Raw genomic sequence first — 17,957 nt, forward strand, 5'->3', positions numbered from 1 at the left:
ATATCTCCTGGGATTCACATATTTTTCCTGTCCTTGGGGCATTTTCTTCGATCCATTGTTTGCAGGTACACAACATTACCTGTACCTTTGAGGTTCTCTTGAGTCTATTTCAACACACTTAAAGCAAAAGCAATGGGATTTTCTCTTATTTTGCTGCTATTGCTGGAATTGAGCTGAGTAAAGGGTTGTATTCTCATTGACTAAATTGAATACAAAATCACAAAAGTGTAAATTTCATATCAGTCAAATGACATTGCTTGAGTTGGATTACAACCTGCTGATCTGATGACCCAGTCTCTCTTACCTCAATTGCCAACTTCAGCCACCCTGGAAGGTGTTTCTCTGACTTTCCAATCAGATTCCACTGCAGCACTTCTCTGCAAGTCACAAGTTTTTAGTAATATCCATATTATTTTTTTTTAGTTCAAGGCTGTTTTCAACTGAAAAAATTTCACAGCATTTGTTGAAAATGCATTAACTAAAATCATGTATCACAAATTACTTTAGTTTTTCATAGAGAAGGCCTGTGTTGTGTCCCAAAGATGTTTTGTCAATGGTGGGGTCCTGTCCACAAAGGCACAAATATCCTCTTTTATCTGCTGGGGAGTCTTAACTCCTAGAGCCACTGCTGTCACGGCCTTATCAATGTTACCTCAATATAAGACTTTGTAGTATTGGCAGAGAGTGAGAAATTACAGTAGCTGGTGTAATAAATCCTCACTGCATGGTAAACTCAAACAAGCTGTGCTAATATCAGCCTTTTTTACACCGGTTGGATGTGGAATGCCTGAATCGGAGAAAGAAGAAAGGATCAGTCCCTTAGCAGACTCCTATCAACAGCATGTCCATTACTCCCTACAAACTTAATCAGGTTCTGCGGTGATACTTTACCTACCTGCAAACATGATCCCTGCAAGAGGCTGTTCAGTGTGTGTGGTAGCTGCAAACCATCCCACTATTTACACTGAATTGCAGAACTGCGAAGCAGAGCAGAGGAGCTTGACACAGGAGATAGATGAGTTATACGAACATGATTTCTCCCCCCCCCACAAATGAAGGCAGAAAATTCAGCTGCAATATGCAGCATCAGGATATTTATTGCTTGCAGGTGTTCATGAAAATATATGAGAATCCCATGAGGTTCACAGATTTTAGAAGGAATTATTGTGCACCTGGAAATTTGTCCTGCAAAGTGTGGTATTTGTTTCCTGTTGTTATTTGCTGTCCGTTCTTTTCTAGTCACCATGCATTATTCATGGTTGTACTTGTAGGAGAGCCAAATTCTACAGATACTCTTCATCAACAAGAGGGAACAATTCAGATAGAAAATCCTCCTTGGGAAAGGATGACTTGTTTGTTTAAGAGATCCAGTACAGAGTGAATTTACCTTCTTGAGTTTTTCTTTTAAAGCTAAATTTCTGTAACTTTATCTCCAGGAAAAAAAAAAAAAAAGAAGAAAAAAAAGGAAGGAAAGCAAAGCCAGTAGCTTTAATATCTTTGCCATGTGGAACATAAAGCTGCCTTTGTACTAGGTCTATTGTGCTAAGCCAACCCTTTTATAAAGACTTCAGGAAGCTGTGTATAATTCCCTTTCCTCGGAAGTTTCTGAGAAAAATACAAACTCTTTTATGCAAAATGCCTGCTTACCTTTCTTTGCTGAGAAAGTAGAAACAGGGAAAAATATGCCCAGGTGAGCCTCTCCTCACACATCAAGGATCCAAACAGTTCACAACCACCATGCAGGTCAGTTCTGTTAGCATAACACACTGTGAGGTAGGTCACGAGGTTTATTATAAGACACCTAAATGGCAAAAGCTATGGTAAAAAATGTGACAGAATATACAGATGGTCCCCCTGACATGACTTTTAGTCAGATGAAAGGATTCACAACAGATTCTCAGGAATGTGCAAGAGGTGCAACCATTAGTGTAGTCAGAGGGAAGCCTATCATGTGCCTGCATTTTGGCTGAGGGATAAACATATTATCTGGGCAATTAATTTGCCATGTATCAACTCCCTTCAGCCTTTAGGAAAAGAGGCGATGATGCTCCTGTACTTGCTTGGCCAACCAGAATGGAAGCACTTTTGCAAATACTTAAAAATCACAAATCCTTTCCTAAAAGCAGGAAAAATGAAAAAAGTATCTGCAAATAGGAGGAAAAAAAAATAATCAGATACTATCCTATACATTGCTGAGCTGGTTGACATCATCAAAATACTGAGACTGACACAATTTTTGTCAAGTTGCATTTTCAGAGAAAAAAGCTTAAACCTCAAAACATTAATAAAACATTTCAGGTTCTTCCTTTTTGTTTTTCAGCATTATCCTGTACTGAAATGTCAGCTTTTGAAATGTAATAAAAAATTGAAAATTTTGTGTGAAATAATGTGCATTTTCTTACTGTTTCTGTAACATGTATTGCTGCTTTCTTCAGTCATATCTAATAGTTCATTGTTGTATTGGGTTTGCATGGCAAGGTTTTGCTAGTGTGGGGGCTACAGGGGTGGCTTCTGTGAGAAGCTGCTAGAAGCTTCCCCTGTGTCCGACAGAGCCAATGCCAGCCGGCTCTAAGACGGACCTGCTGCTGGCCAAGGCTGAGCCCATCATTGATGGTGGTAGTGCCTCTGGGATAACAGATTTAAGAAGGGAAAAAAGTTGCTGAGGTACAGCAACTTCAGCTGGAGAGAGGAGTGAGAAGATGTTAGAGGAATAACCCTGCAGACCCCCAGGTCAGTGAAGAAGGAGGGGCAGGAGATGTTCCAGGTGCCGGAGAGGAGATTCCCCTGCAGCCCGTGGGGAAGACCCTGGTGAGGCAGGCTGTCCCCCTGCAGCCCATGGAGGTCCACGGTGGAGCAGATCTCCACCTGCAGCCCTGGGAGGACCCCACACTGGAGCAGGCTCCTGGCAAGACCTGTGGCCCTGTGGAGATAGGAGCCCATGCTGGAGCAGGTTTTCTAGCAGGACTTGTGATCCTGCAGGGGACCCACGCTGGAGAAGTCTGTGAAGAACTGCAGCCCATGGGAAGGACTCACATTGGAAAAGTTCATGGAGGACTGTCTCCCATGGGAGGGACCCCATGCTGGAGCAGGGGAAGATGTGAGGAGACCTTCCCTTGAGGAGGAAGGAGCAGCAGAGACAATATGTGATGAACTGACCATAACGCCCATTCCCCATCCTCCTGCGCCACTCAGGGTGAGGAGGTAGAGAAAATCAGGAGTAAAGCCCGGGAAGAAGGGAGGGGTGCGGGGAAGGTGTTCTATGATTTGGTTTTGTTTTCTCATTACCTTACTCTGATTCGATTGGTAAAAAATTAAATTAATTTTTCCCCAGGTCGAGTCTGTTTTGCCCATGACAGTAATTGCTGAGTGATCTCTCCCTGTCCTTATCTCAACCCACGAGCCTTTTGTTCTATTTTCTCTCCCCTGTCCAGCTGAGGAGAGGGAGTGAGAGAGCAGCTTTGGTGGGGACCTGGCATCCAGCCAGGGTCAACCCACCACAATTGTTAATAAATCAGTCAACTGTCTAGAGTCATGGCTAAAATCGGACTACAGAAGACTGAGAAAATTCTGTACTTCTAACAAAACATTTCCTTTTTAGAATAATAGTAAAATTATTATAATTACAAAAAGAGCTCTTTCACCCTCTTACAGCACAAGAGGAACAAGACAGCTTGACATAATGGAGGCAAATTATTAATGAAGGAATATAAAGAACTTTTTCATGCTGGCCTGTCCCAGTGAACAGCAGGGAGTCAAATGCAAAACCAAGTAACATTGCATCAGAGGAGCCAAAGTCCTGTGTATAGCTTCTGTGTTTTCATTCAATTTTATACACCATACCATTTTATTTGAAATGCTATGTTGTTAACTGTTCAGAATTGATCTGAATAAATCTCAGATCCATAAAGGAGATGGTCAGAAACCCTGTCAACTTGTCTACAACAATTCTGCATGGTTCAGCCTGCCTTTCTGTTTGTCTTCCCATTGTTTTCATCCCAGGTGTAAAACCTCCTTCCATTTCTGTTTTGGATGAGAGGGGCTGAGTCTGCAGCACTATCACCCATCTTCTCCTGGATGAGGGAGAACATCTCCATTCACTGGAATTCAATTCCCATTTTCACACACCAGTTTCTCAACTCCTATCTCCTCTTCAGTTTCATAACTCATGAGAAAAATAATTGTTCCATGACAACATTTCTGCCACTAGCACAGCAAAACAGGTCAGAGGCCTGTTCACAATTTGTTTTTCAGTCTGTTTGGGAGGGAAAGTTAATACCCCTATCTGAGAACACGTGGAAAAGTGACAGCTTTAATTTTAAATGCTTTACACCTCTAGCAGCCGTGCCTTAGCAGTTCTGAGAAAATAGTTATCTAGTGGATGTTTCTTTTTAAAATTTATTTTAGCAAACATCTTTCAACACCAGCTCCAAATTTTCCTCTTGGACTTCCTGCTCCCTGTTAAATGACCATCAGGTACTATTAAAAATCTCTGCCTCTCTCTGCTGTTATTCTTATAATTTAGGCAGGGTGATAACAGTCTCTCTAGGTGGCTTTGCTCTCCTATCTAGAGAAACAAGTTCAGGCCTTCATACTCTGAAACAAGTAATGTTTGGAATGAGGCAGCATTGAAACTCACTAGAGGAATTAGATTAATTAGGAAATCAACAGCCTTTGAAAAGCTTGCAGTAGAAACCTTTGCCTCCACCCTCATCCCAAGACAAAACCCACAATACACCTAGAAGTTTGCTGCATTTGAATGTACATTTATTAGTAGCAATAGAGTATTTCCTTAGCATGCAAATTGAAATTAGGACTGTACTGTGGTAGGTGTAAATATATAGGCAACAGAAACAGACTGTGCTGAAGATTTTCTAATTTAAATAAACAAGACAAAGGGTGAAAAATAAACCAGGACTCAGAAGCACAGAGATTCGCTTAGAACACAGGTCAGGAACAGAGCTAGAAACAATCTCAGATGTTTTGGCTCCCAGTCCAATTATTCTGCTGCTCCTTTAATCTTTTAGACAGAAAATAATAATAATAATAGTTTTCTTACTCATTGGGGAAACACCCCCCCCCCCCCCCCCCCCCCAACCTCACACAAATTTTTCATTCCATTTGCTTACATGACTGGCCTGATACTTGCATCGCTAAAAACCTCTCCCTCATAAACAGTTTATTTCACAAGCCTAACTAAGAATTATTTTGTGATAAAATTGTCTGAACTTCCTCGTCATTAACTTCTTTAAATTATACTGTCTGAAGATGTTTATGGATTAGCTAAGTAATCTACTGTGGAGCACAAACTGCAAACCAAAGTGAAATTGAGTTCCCAACTGACTGAGAAGGTAATTAATGATTTAACTGCACAACTGTTAGCAGATCTATAATGCAACTTAAAAGCTAATTGAGAACTGTACAGCCAAAGGAAAGAGGAAAGCATAGAGCAGCCACAACACTCCTTTGAGTAGTATTTGGTCAGCCTGCTGTCAGAGAAACTGGAAAAATAGCTATCCCTACCTAATATAAAAATAAAGACACTATACAAAAATATGTGCTAGCTTTGGGGAATTGGCATTTTATGATCACCTCATTAAGAGGGCAAGTTTCTAACAGAGCACTGAATTCCGCAACTTCCCCTTCTCCCTGGCCAGTAGCATTAACATGCTCCATTTCTCTCCCGCTCATAATGCATCAAAACCCACCCCAACAAACCAGCTACCCAGAAGAGCCAGGAAATGTTTTCTACTGCCATGTTATAGCCCCGTTATCTTAATTAGTCCCAGCTGACAGAGGAAGCCCAGAAATAAGGCAATAGATGGGGTTGTGCTTTTACCTGGAGGAACTTTTCCAGATTTGTGGCAGCTGCTACAGAATCTTTAAGGACCAACAGCTCTTTTGCCACCTCATGTCTGAGCAAGTGTTAATTTTTTCACAGTACATGTGAATAATTAGCATCCTACCACAGCCAAGGAGGTGAATACTGATTTCAGCTGTACAAGAATTTGCTCCACTCCAGCAACGTGCAATCTGGAAGGAAGGCGGCCCATAGATTAGATTTATCAGAGAAAGTGTACGCCTAAATCTCACTGTCATAGCCCTCAAGCCCTATAACATACATAGCATCCACAGATCCTGAATTTTTAGAGTAGCAATTATTAGTAAAGGTGCCAAGGCCAAACTGTGTAAAACTTGGCAGTACCAAAGCCCCATGTATTTTTCAGTGTGAGGCACTCCTTTCAGCAGCAAGTCAGGCTAGCACACATTTTCCACACCTATTTAGTAGTTTGGACACTGTTTCACAATGTATTTCAAAAGGACATGTCAATGTTCCCTTTTGTCATGCAGTTATGTAGTCAAAGGGTCACCCAGACATGATAGAGTTTTGCGGTCAGTCCAGTCCTCTCTCTGAAAGGACATGAACTGCATCATCAGATACCACCAAGGCAGCTGCCACAACCTGTACCTCACAAGTTGCTCTAAGAGTTAATCTGGGAAAGCAGGAATACATATGTAATAACATTTCCCCCAGTAGAAAAAAGGATTTCAGCTTGAATCAATACACTCTGGGTAGCTGTACTACCCAACCTTCCAGCATCAATCACTGCAGCAGTCTCGAGACATATTTTATAAGCCAGAGTGGGTGCAAGTGTGTCAGTACAAGAAATGGACCACAGATCTGGTTCCTTTTTGAATGTTGCTGTCTCCCCACAGGTCAGAATAAGGCATATGGGAGTCATGTCTCAGGACTTTCCCTCCTCAGCATCTCCCCTTGGCTACTTTTGGTGCCCCCCCCCACTCCCTGTGCTGGCACTGACAGAAATGTCCCTTAGCAGAGACTGCTCCTACAAATTTACAGATAACATTGATTAGGGCTCTGTATTCTATTAAGCAACCAAGCCTCTAAGGGTGCAGCCCCTCAGCAATTGTGGATTTACCTGTATTGTTTTTTACTGTTAGCAGTAAGTTGTTCTCTCTACTGTAGACTTAACCTAGTTTGAAAATTCCACTATAAACTACTATGAAAGTGTTACATGTGTCAACAGAGGGGCAGGAGCAACAGACAGGTAAGATCCAAGGCCAGCGTTTCAGTAAAGAGCCGGTTACTGATTTGTTAGTTGGAAATACAAGAGACCACCATGTCTTTTAGATATGACAGTTATGTAGCTTTCCTCAAACCTCTCTTATTTTGAAGTAAAAATCTTGGCTTAAGTCCTTCCAAGTGAAAGTCCAGTACAATTAAGTGAGTGTGAAAGAGATTAGATGCTACAGGGAATTATTAGTCTTTTATAATCACAAGGTCAGTGAGAACTGGAACTGACTCTGCACCTTACATATTTTTATTACCCCTTAATCTCCTTTAACATCCCCCAACATCCTTTAAATATTTCACTAAACAAATGGCAGGGATTCTGTATCTGATCTCATGTACATTTGATCCTAGATCACACACATTCAAGTGCTGTCTGTATATAGTTGTACACAGTACCCAGTACGTATTTGCTTACTGGCTGCTTCCTCTTGAAACAGATAAGGGACTGAACTGGCTTTTTTGCAGTTAGGAGCAGTATTTAAATATTTGTCCTTTACCCAGGTGACAACTTCTGTGAAGCTGTAGGAGAGAGAACTGCCTGCCTGACATATTTGGTTGAAATTCATCAATAAGTTCAAAAGGTATTGGATGTAATGATTCATTAAAAAAAAATCCCACCCAAACCCCAACAAAACCATATGAATAGAGAACACAGCCTTTGAATACCTAAGCTTAAGCTAAAACACTGACTGAAACCCATTCTGGATTGAAATCTTGGCCTTGCTGAAGTCAAAGGTGATTGTATTTCAGTCCTGACAGTGTTTCACCTTACATGTTCTATGAGCCAACCTATGGAATTGTATATCAAAAAGACAGCTGTTTGTTTTGGTAATAAAATAAAAAGAAGATACTAGTAAATCCATCAGTGTTCTTCCCCTCCCTGATGAATATATTCTCCACAGTCCCTGCCTCTGAAAGGTTAGCTGTCTCCTAAAGGCAGGAGCAATGAAATCACAGGGTTCACCTTCGTGCCTTTCTGTTTCACCTAAAACTGTTTTATTTGGAGGAAAAGACTCCTACATTTCCTAAAATCAGCACCTAGCTGTATACTTGAGCCCCACAGTTATAAGGGAACCACAACAGGTATTTGATCAGACCCTAAAGTTTTCAAGCACTGTCTTTTTTTGTTATATGTCAATACAGTGCCTGACATAATGAAGCCAAAAGCTTTCCATGCTTTAACACTGTGCATAAATAAATAAGTAACATTAATAAAATGTTCCATGCAGAACAACTTCAAGAATCAGAGCAACAGTGGTTTTCTTTTTTCCTTGTTTCAATCCATTTTGCAAGACGGAGTTACACAGCTGAACAGAATGCAGAGAGAGCCTGTGAACAGACAGATAGGCTAAAGGTACAGGTTGTTAATCCTCTAGAAATGGCCTGTTATCACAGTTAAATCCTTCTCTTTGGAAGAAAAGAGAAAGAAAACAAAAGTGCAACTCCTGTGCTTATGTTTGTGTTAAGTTATTGTTGCTTAATTGTCACCTTGCAATACAAGTAATGCTTTCTGCCCAGGACATTCACAGGAGATAAAAAAGGCTCTTCACCTCCCCCTGGTCCCTTATGATCTGTGTCCAGACTACAGCTGCTGAAATGTAACAGGTTTTTAAATAAATCAGTTTTAATTTTAATGCAGCTTGTTCAAAGCTTAGAAATGCTGTTGTTGCTGCACAGGTGGAAGGAGAGCTAAAGAAGATACAATCTAGTCAGAAATATTCCCTTTTGTACTTTCCCTGTTGGCAGTGTGATTTTTAGATAAAAGAATAAATCTTGCTTGCTCTATTTGGACCAAGGCCATTGAAGAGAAGGAGAAATGTTCTGCAGATCTCTGTCAAGATAATAAGAAAATTTCATCATCTGCAGACTTCTGAGTCCCTCTAAACAGTAGAGGTGAGGGTTTGCAGTAGCAATATACTATCAAGGCATGTTATAGGTATCTTAGAGCTATTAGCACATATAGATGAATGTAACAATACCTGCAAAAAATATCGGAGGTGCCTATATAGGGTAGTAGTTATGAGAAAGCAACTGATGTGTCAGACTGTTCATTAACTGTGTACTAAAACATCTATTCTGAATTTAAGAGTTCACTACCTAGTCAGAACTCTCTCTGTAATGTAAAGTGTGGAGGAATAGTATGCATATCTATATGCACATCTGTACAGTGACTGTACAATCAACAGAATTGAGATGATGTTCACAGTGAGTTGGCATCTCAATGTATGAGATGATACTCAACCTTATCGGATGTCTTACACATACTTTAGATCACAGTTCAGAAACTGAAATCATCTTCTATGACAAGTCCTGGCTCTTACTTATAATCTTTCATGTACCCAAATATCAACATAGTGTTGTTGTAGTTACTCCAGGAAAGCTGTGTGTAGGACTTGGTCATTCTGGGTCAGAGAATGTTATTAAACAATCAGAAGCAAAACATTGGCAAAAGAAAATCAACTTTCTCATGTGCTGCTAGTGCTTCAGCTCAGAGGAAAACCAGTTAAATTGTCCATTTCAATTAAATTAAGTATGTACATAACTACTTCACTAAAGAGGAATAAATACAGACACGTGCCTTGGCACTGCTGAATCCAGGCCTGATATAGCATTTCTGCTTTTAAGCAGGCATTGGGAACAATATGTTCTTATGATATTAATATAACCCATCTGCCAGTTGCATAAAGGCTGGCAAATTACCTCATCGTTTTTCATCCTACATTACAAGAAGAAAAGTGAAAAAGAAACCCACTCCCAGTATTACTAGGATGCTGCAAAGCTGTGGAGGAAAAACTTGATGCTTTCAAAGCAACCCTTGCCATGCTCTGAGCACAGACCTGTACTTCTAATTAAGTGTACAAATAATCCCAGAATATCAACAAGTCAGGACAAACAAATCTGCGCAAGCATCAAGGGTGACAGTCACAACTGTACTCTTGCTGTGCCTCGAGTCCTGTGTTCAGTTTTGGGCCCCTCACTACAGGAAAGACATTGAGGTGCTGGAGCGTGTCCAGAGAAGGGCAACCAAGTTGGTGAAGGCTCTAGAGCACAAATCTTATGAGTAGCAGCTGAGGGAACTGGGGCTGTTTAGTCTGGAGAAGAGGAGGCTGAGGGGAGACCTTATCGCTCTCTACAGCTACCTGAAGAGGGGTGGCTGGAGATAGGATGAGAAGAAATGGCCTCAAGTTGCAGCAAGTGAGATTTAGGTTAGATAGTAGGAAAAAAATTTTTACTGAGAGGGTTGTCAGACATTGGATTAGGCTGCCTGGGGAAGTGATTGAGTCACCATCCCTGGAGGTATTCAGAAAGCAAGTAGACGGGGTACTTCAGGACATGGTTTAGTGGACATGGTTGATGGTTGGACTTGATGATCTTGAAGGTCTTTTCCAACCTAAATGATTCTATGATTCTATGATTATACTGCTATTGATCTAAATAATCGCAGAAAAGTAATGCTGAAATATCACAGAAAATTGTATTTTAATTATATGTATAGATTCCATTTATGAAGAAGATTTTACAGAAGAACATTAGCTGGTATCAAACATAATCATCAGTTTTCAAGGTGAAAAGAAATCATAAATGTTAATCTTGACTGACCACCTGCAGAGCACAAGCCAAAGGACCTTACACATTTGCAAACAAAGCCATAGTTTTTGGCTGAGCTAGATGTTTACGGAAATATATTCAAATAAGATACCTCGTCCTGATGAAAAGATACACAAATAAAAATCTTCCAAATGCCATACTGGGTCATTCCAATGCTTAATTTTCCTGATTTCAAAATAATGACTTAAAATTATTATTTTCATTAAAGCTATAACAAATAATCCCAGCTGTGCTTTTGGCTCTTGACTCCAGTGTGCTTTGTATTTCATAGGAGTAGTTCTGTTTATTTGTACCAGTTTCACCCTTGCTTTCATTACAAGGGCACAAATCCAGTGCAACAACTCTAGAGACGGGGACCTCAATACAGAAGACTACATAGAAAAACAGATAATAAACTTATTTTACAAGACTTACACAAACCTGCAATAAAGCAAGCAGTAACAATGTTTATGGATATTTTTATTAGCTTTTGTTTTATTTTCTTCCAGGAATTGTTTTAAATTTGAATCACAATCATTCATACCATGGCTCAAAAAGGAATATCATGTTGACTGAGAACTGGCTAAAGGATCATAAACAAGAGGTAAGAATAAATAATCATACATTAAAATGAGATGCTGTATTCAGCAGGAAGAAAGGGACTGGTGTTAGGCCTGCTTTTACTTAACAGCATTATTAATGGTCTTGAAGAGGAAACAAACAGGACATTAATTAAAGTCTGTGGATCCAACTGAATTGAGATGTTTTGCAAACACCACTGAGAAAGGGAAAATTATACAAAGGGAAAGAGACAGGTTAGAAAAATGAGCAGGGATCAGCACGGGCTTCACCTTGACCAAATGCAAGTAACGAGATGAGGGAAAGCAAATTTACACATACATATTCAATGGATGGAAATTTCCAGAAAGAAAATATCACCATAGACATGATAGATAAAGTGAAATAGAAACAAAAATATATTGCAACAGGACAATAAGAAACGAAACAAGACAATCTGAAAAAGAATGTGGCAGTAAGGTCTTGACTCAGGAAAACATCCAAACTTAGCCACAGCTATCAGCAGAGGGAAACATTCTGGCTTGGATCCAGAGTTGTCTGGTTTGCATGAACAAGGGCTTCATATGACAGACCAAAGTAACACACCTGAGACAGACTCTGGAACAGTACTGTTTTCAGATGCTAGAGATATACTGAATAAACAACCAGAACGGTATTTGTGGAAAAATACAAAATGAGTCCCTAGCTGTCATTTTTAAAAGAGGTTAAATCATAGAGCTGTCAGTGCTTATTTTTAATCTCACATCAGTGTGCAACAGGTACAGCACATTCCTTTAGATAATGTATCATCTTGATATTGGCTTATCATTACGATTAATAGTTCCTACTAGTACCTGATAGACAGATAGCCTCCATGTGAATCACACAGAAACTAGACTAATTCCTCACCTCTTACCTTCAAAACATGGGAAGATTTAGAAACAGAAAATTTCCAAGATCTTACAACAACTAAAAGGAGTTAACTGCAAAGTACAAAAGATATCAGAGCCCCAAACCAAGTAGGTAACTATTGTAATTTCGACTTTGCTAATGAATCCCTCTGAGGTTTTGATTAACCCTTACTGAACAACTCACTGACTCAGATCAGAGATCTGGCTCAGAGCTATGGCCCTGTGAGGTTAAGTATTAAATATCCAAGTAAGAACGAATGTTTGCATATGAGCAGTGAGAAATCTGTGGAACACTGAAAGGCAATTTTTAATGAACACTTTAGCTCATCTAGCACTAAAACCAAACCAGGCCTTTTCCGTAGGTCTGCACTGCCTTTTACATGTTCACTGCAGGCTTCTTTCTCTAGGATAGATTGGCTGATGTAAATATTCATAGGTCCATTGCTGTTTCTTTTAAATTATGCCATTTTACACCAAGTGAAAAAGATGGTGTAGACAGTGAGGCAAAGCTGGTCTATGGCATGCTCTACAAACTCTGTCACCTTGATCAGCAATGTGACAAGTACACACCAACCACATAACAGGTACAGAGATCCTTGAACCTGCACTGTCAAAATAGTGTGAATGAACTTGGATAAGCTGCAGATGTGTTGCACACCCACAGCTGAAATAGTAGATCAGAACCTGCATTTTTGTGCACCTTTGCTAAGTCAGAATATGTCTGTGAGGTTCAAGAATAATTAATGGTTGGTTACTTGGCACTACTGAAAGCCAGACCACATCCTAGTCAATAAAGTTGGAATTACATTCACTGTGGTGTCTAGGCAAGCCACATAAAAGTTGGGAATGGAATTAATGGAATTAGATACAGAAAAGGAGCATTTAAGGTAAGTAACGAGAAAAGTCATAGGTGGCAGATGTATTAGGCTTGAGAGCAATCTCCATTCTGCAGGGAGTGGAAGGAACCTTCATCACATGGGTCATTTAAAACTACTCTCAACAAATTATAGGGGAATATACATGAAGCAGCAATCAATATTTACTTGGAGACATTATGGCAGTGAAACAACTATCGAACTGGTTTCTTCTTTCTATAGTTTTTAGGATTGACTGATTTATCTACGTGTTGTTAGTTTCTGATTTTTAAAATTCTATCAGGTGGGTGCATTTGTTAATAACCATACAACACAAAATCAATACATACAGACAGCAAGAAAAAAAACCAAGAATTTGGAGAATTGCTTTAAAAGATTAAAAGCACTGAATAAAACCTAAAGGATTTTATTTTCTACCATTACATGTGAACGCCTTTACTTTCATAAATCACAACTGGCAACTAACATTTTAACAGCAAAAACATATTGTGACTGACCGTAAATGTGCTGGTAAGAGCAACACATGAATATATGGAAAGTAAATATGTATTAGACAGATACCTCTGTTTAACAGCTAGTAACTCCAAGTGGCATGACAATCATTGTGGGAGATTGAATCACATTCTTTCTATGCCTTCCTGATGTAAATCTGGAATAACTCCATGCAATTCACTGCAAGACCTCTGTATTTACTGTGGTACAAGTGCTGAACTGCTAAAACTCTGCTGTGAACAGCTGAAGTTTTCCAGTTTCTCAAATGAGCACAGAAAAAAACCTGTATTTGTTTAAATGCAAGTCATGATAGATTTACAGCTGGAGGAAATGAGAATTAGCTTTGAGAGTAACAGAAAACAGAAAAAAAAAAATCCAAAGGTAAATTTAAAACAAGAATTCAGACTTGCTGTATTTTACCCTCCTTGCCAGGAAACAATGACTTGCCTGAGATCTTGTGATTGATAAAGTGTTCTTGATGTTTGATGCTTCTATCCTGAGAAAAAAAGGAAAATTAATATAACACTAGCACTGGGTGAAAAGGGAAGTATGTCACTGGTAGCATTTTACAGAGGTCTGTTCTATTAAATACATTCATCGATGATTTGGGAAGGAGAGAGATCCATGAGGTGAAAAAGTTTTGCTGATTATTCAGAAATTTTCAGGATAGGAAAGATGAGTGCCATGGTGAAAAATGGAGAAGGACCTAATGAGATTGAATGATTAAGAAATAAAATGGCAGATGTAATTCAGTGTAGATAAATGTAAAGTGATACACTTAGGGGCATAAATCTTACCTTTACATATAAAAAGACGTCTCTGAGCTGACCATTACTACCCAGAACTGAGATTTTGGTGTTGTAACATATAATGATGAAAATATCACCTCAGTGCTCAGTAGTGTTCAAAAAGCAAATATTGCCAAAGAATAAAGAACAGAACATAGTATCATGATGACATTTAAAACTCTCAATTACAACAGGAAGGTTTGGTCTGCCATCTCTGAAAGAATATAGCAGCACTATGGAGACATAGAAAGATGATGAAAGAATGGTCAAAACCATGAAACAGCCACCAAGTAAGGAACAACTACATCCACTTGTCAGCCTAAAAAGAGCTAATTAAGGAGCCAAGTGATAGACAGCTACAAAATTACAACTGAAGAGGGAAAACAGGAATACATTTTCACTGTTTCTGCCAGTAAAGAATTAAAGGATGCCAAATGAAGTCAGGGTACTGGGTTCAAAATGAACAAACAAAACCCAGGTCGTTCTTTTCAGTGCGTGGATAAGCTGTGATCCTTCTTACACAGAATATTTTGGATGATAAACATTTTTTACAGGAGTTTAAGAAGTGATTGAACACCTTCATGGATCTGAAATCTATTGATGGGTATCAAACACAGCTAAACTGAACATTCTTGGGGAGCACAAGAATATTCTGAGAAATGTTTGCTCTAGTATTTTATGACTTCACAGGTTTCACTTTTACCAGTCACAGATGGATCTTTTGTCTGAGCAAACATTTCTGTTCTTAAGTTCTAAGGTCATATAAAAATGGTTTTGCCCATAGAGGAAAGCTGAATGATGGAAATTACTGGATTTTCTTCTGCTGTTGTGGCATGTGGTAATTTTATTTATTTAATATCTAGCAGAGCATTCCATATCATTGCCCAGCAAAGCATTTAAGCACACACTAATTTAAGCGACAGGAACAGGATCTTCTGAGTTTTTATTCAGAAGAATATGAATGTAAAGGAAACTACATACAGGTTAAAAATTTGGACAAGAATGCTTGAAGAACATCTTTTCATTTAGGGGAGTTCAACTACAGCTTGCTCAGAAAAAAAAGGGAATTGAGGATGGCACAGGTTCTTTTTCATATGTGAAGGCAATCAAAACCTGTAGCCACTTATCAACCTCCTTCCCCCCAAGACATTAGAAAACACCTTCATTATCTTTAACAGCCACAGGATCAGATAGATTTGGATAATAGGTTTGTTGATGACTTTTGCTCTGAATAATACCAGGTTAAAGGTCTCCCAGGAGCTCAGGTAGTCTGCTGGGATATTATAGTAGAAGCAAGCCAATTTCTTTTGTGGGTTGACCCTATGCAAGAGGTCAGATCACCCCATTAGACTCAATATTAACCACTTACCTGAGACAGGGGATCAGATTCTCATTTAAAACATTGCCAGCTGGAGGAAGCTCTCCACATAAGTTCAAGTGGGCTGAAACTCAAATCTCTATGTTTGTAACAAGATACCTTAATCATTCTGTTGCCAACTTTTTGCCTGCCTGGGGCTTTAGAAGAAAAGAATAAATATAACATTTTAAGGAGATCATAAAAACGCACCAAGGTGTGTAGCTGTTACAAGATAATTACATACTCTAGGGGTATAATGAGGGCCATGTACCTTGAAGATATAAGAAATGTTGGTACTTCAGCCGAGTACATTCCCTGGAGTATATAATTCTATGCTGAATATGGTATAATGGACTCTTAAGTGGACAAAAACAGAAAGGCTAAGTGGTTCTGGGCTAAGTATTGTCCCATCATCACACAGACTGGGCTCTTAATTAGTCAGCTAAATTACTTTCTCCCTCCTTTTCATTGGCTTCTGTTAGATATTGTTTCAATTTTCATTTTGCTAAGGTTGATCATAACCACAGAAGAGTACAAGAACTCACAGTAGTCTAATGTAACCCCTAATTACCTGAGCACATTAACAAAAGGAATAAAATGTTACTTTGCATCAACATCACTAAAGTAATAAAAGCAACTTCTCACCAGAAAAAAAAAAAAAAAAAAAGAAAGCAAAGATGAAATAGACATTATCTGTAATGTCAGAGTCATGTATCCATGATAATAAAACAAAAACATCTCCAATGATCTCAAATATCAGATACCATAATTATTCTCTCCAGGTAGGACACCCCGTTTGACAGTTCTTTTAATCCTCTTCATGATTCTACAACAGTCAAATTCTGATCTCACATATGCCAGTACAATATGCAATATGGCACCAATAGTCTTACACCAGCAGAAAGCAGAAGTAAAACAGAGAGTACAATTCCCATTGCTTCTCCTGCCACCAGCTGTCTCCTATCATCCATTCCTTCATTCTGTAAAGGCCTTTGAAAAAGTCCTCTGAGATATTCATAGTATTCTGGGTATTAAGATATTAAATTTGCTTGGATGGTTTATTCATCCCTTCAAGCACTCTGGCATCTAGGTTTTTAGCCTCATATTGTTCCTACAGTCCAATTAACTTTGACCAAATATTTAACAAAAAAAACCCCCTCTTGATGGGGGCCTATGGTTTTTATTCTACATTTTGCTAACACAAAATATGTGCACAACCCAAATTTACCATGCTGCATCAGATTCCCAAGATGCAGAGCAATGTATTATACAAATTACATTTGCAAAACTCATTATAAATACTGTTACCAATACTAATTTTTATGATGGTGTAAATGACAAGTCCAGGTCAAACGCCAAAACTTTGCGACATTAGATCTTGCATAAAAACAGATGCTCTCTTCTTTTGGTAGTTAATATATAAATAAAAGTGATCTTTGAGCCTTTGGTGGGATCTGTCTCACGTAGTTTCACATTCCTTCTAGGTCTTAATACTATTTGGTGTGCTCAACCAACCAAATGATTCAACACACCTAACATGTATCTGTTTTGGGAATATATGTCTGGTTTGTGCCTCTCTATTGATGGATTGAAGAAGGATCCTAGACAACCAGCTCAAACTACAACCAGCTCAAACTAAATGTCTAGATAGTATGTAACTAGAAGTTAGTGACTTATCCTGTGATCAAATCCATATGTTATTATTTGACAAAGACCATCAGCTCCTTGGGCCTTTCCAACCATTAAGCTTCAATGAAAATGCTCAACTGTGCAACTGCATGCATTCTCACATACTTAGAGACCAAACTAAGCTCATAGTGCCAGCATGCACTCAAAACTGAATGGAGAGAGAAAGCAATATTCCCAAATTGTAGTAGATTGTAACTATTTTTTTATAATTAGACACAAATCAGTATATTTTCTAACAGGACTCCTGAAGCAGTCTTCTAAGCTTAGCCATGTCAATAACATGACCTAAGATGGATGAAGCGCTTAAGTGTAATAACATAAAGAAACCCTTTTTCTTTGTTCAAAGATGTAAAAAGAAGATTTGCTTTTGCGTTTTTGTATCTAATTTTATGTTTATTTCTGTACCACATTACACGTAAGATGAACTTTTTCAGGAGGGAAAATAAGACCCCATGTTATCTAGACATGATTTCCTATCAATCTGGAGGAAAAAAAGGATAATATCTGATGTGTTTCATTGCCTGGGGTGTGGGGAAATATTAATTTGACTCATAAGGAAGTAATAATACATGCTAGAAATTTTTAAGGCGTAATTGGCATGTTTGG

Source organism: Accipiter gentilis, chromosome 1 (genome assembly GCF_929443795.1).
Source record: "Accipiter gentilis chromosome 1, bAccGen1.1, whole genome shotgun sequence".
NCBI classification, from domain to species: domain Eukaryota; kingdom Metazoa; phylum Chordata; class Aves; order Accipitriformes; family Accipitridae; genus Astur; species Astur gentilis.